This window comes from Pundamilia nyererei, unplaced genomic scaffold (assembly GCF_000239375.1).
Source record: "Pundamilia nyererei isolate P.nyererei 1_Seehausen unplaced genomic scaffold, PunNye1.0 scaffold00450, whole genome shotgun sequence".
Classification (NCBI taxonomy): Eukaryota; Metazoa; Chordata; class Actinopteri; order Cichliformes; family Cichlidae; genus Pundamilia; species Pundamilia nyererei.
The window spans coordinates 217,633-219,916 of NW_005187851.1; positions in this window are offsets into that span (position 1 = coordinate 217,633).

Here is a 2,284-nt window from a genome sequence, read left to right on the forward strand (position 1 = left end):
CCCCCTTTTTGCACATGTTGAGGAGCGTGTCAGGCTACATTTCACTGTGTGTTATACTTGTATAACTATGCATGTGACAAATAAAGAACCTTGGACCTTGAACCTTGAAGGTGTGTTAATGGAAATGTTTGACCGTTCCTCCAGAAGTGCATTTGTGAGGTCAGACACTAATGTGGAACAAAAAGGCCTGGCTTGCAGTTTCTGTTCTAATTTATCCCAGAGGTTTTCTATCGGATTGAGGTCAGGACTCTGTGCAGGCCTGTCAAGTTCTTCTGTAACAGACTCGCTCATCCATGTCTTTCTGGACTTATGGACGTTTTGTGCACTTGTGTGCAATCATGTTGGAGTAGGAAGGGACCATCTCTAAAGTCTTCCCACAAAGTTGGGAGCAGGAAAGTGTCCAAAATGTCTTGGTATGCTGAAGCATTAAGAGTTGCTTTTACTGGAAATAGAGGCTGAGTCGAAAAACAAAACAACCTGACACCAAACTTTCCACTTGGCACTATACAGTCACACAAGTATCATTCTCCTGGCAACTGCCAAACCCAGACACCTCCATTGGATTGCCAGGTGGAAAAAGGTAATTTACTAAGTCCAGTAGCAGTGCCCTTTAAACCACTTTGGGTTGTGTTGGGTTGGATGCAGGACTCGGCCACTGAAAGCCATTCCTTGAAGCTGTTTGTGAGATAATCTGAGGGTCACATGAAGTTGGGAGATCTGTAGTCAATGCCTCTGCAGAAAGGTGGCAAACATCTGCTGACCATGATTTTATTTAGTAATACAATATTTAGTAGTGAGAAAATTTCACAACTGGTCTTGACATCCTGTCAGGGTGCCATGCTGAGAGTGACTGACCTCTCAGTAACTCATTCTTTGACAAATGTTTGTAGAAGCAGTCTGCATGATTTGGTGGTTGATGTTATACACCTGTGGCCATGGAAGTGATTGGAACACCTGAATTCAGTGATTCGGAAAGGTGAATACTTTTGGCGATATAAGCGGTGTCCCAAAACCCAGGCCGCGTCCTTCAGAGGCCGCATTTATAGGCCGATTACGTCACAGCGACGCGACAAAGGCTGTCCCAATTCGAAGGCTGCTCCAAATGCAGCTGACAAATGCGTCCTTCATTTTGCAGATTTGAAGGATGGGTTCGGTGTGTCCTTCGTGGCCCACCATATCCCAGAATTCATAGCGTGGCCCAGCCAATTCCAGATTCTAACAATGGCGACAGCTACTTAGTTTTAATATTTCTCTTATTAAACTTTCTGGGTCACAAAATAAACTTTTCACTTTTTTTTTTCAGGCGAGAATGTAGCTGTGTAAACTTTAAATATCTGCTCGGTTTATCAAGACATCACATATTTGCAAAAGTGCTCCGACGTTTTCAGAGACGTCTGTTACCCACCAGCTCGATAGCTGACCGATAGCAGCAAACTCCTGGCACATCGTTTTCAAACCCCCCGTGGTCTTTCACTACTCAGGTTAAACATGATATACAAGTTATTGTTTGGCTTTTTTCAGTGTTTTATTTATGAGTAAATCAGTTTGCCTGAGATTAAAGTTCTAGTTTTCACAATAGTTTATAGCTTTCTGAATAAACGTCAAGCAGACAACTGGTTAAACAAGTGTGAGACGGTCGAAAATTTACTCCAGTGTCCTGTTATACAGTATTTTAGATAGCAAGGAGCAGACGGCCAAGTTTATTAAACTCCACGGCCGTGACAGCGATGCTGCAGATCTGAAGGCGAGACCGTCCCATTTCACAGCCTCGCACTTCCAGCCTTCTCGTTCTTCGAAGGACCCGGCCCACATAGCCCGTGAAGGCCGGGTGCTCCGAAGGATGCGGCCTAGGTTTTAGGACACAGCAATTATGCATTATGACTCCTGTCACACATGAATATGAAGTGCAAATGAAATGGTTGACACTTATGGAAAAAAGTGATTGAAACAGACTGTCAGCTTTAATTCTTATATTTTCTAATACTGTCAAAATGGAACTATACAAGTTGAAATAAATTCCTAGTTATGACTTTTCTGTTAAATACTCAACTGAACCACACCATCTCCATCTTAAATGTTCTGGCACAGGTGCCTGGTTTGCAAAAGTGCCTTTAAATTCCTGCACTTTTGCTGGAACGCCAACTACTGGTCTGTTTTTGGGGTCAAGTAGAAGCCTACTATTTTGCAGTTTCTAAAGCGCAGCCCTATACGACTCAGTTTCCAAAGCCTTGCATTGGGACCTCATCCCCAACCATAAATTGCTGTATCTAGTTGATCTCCAAAT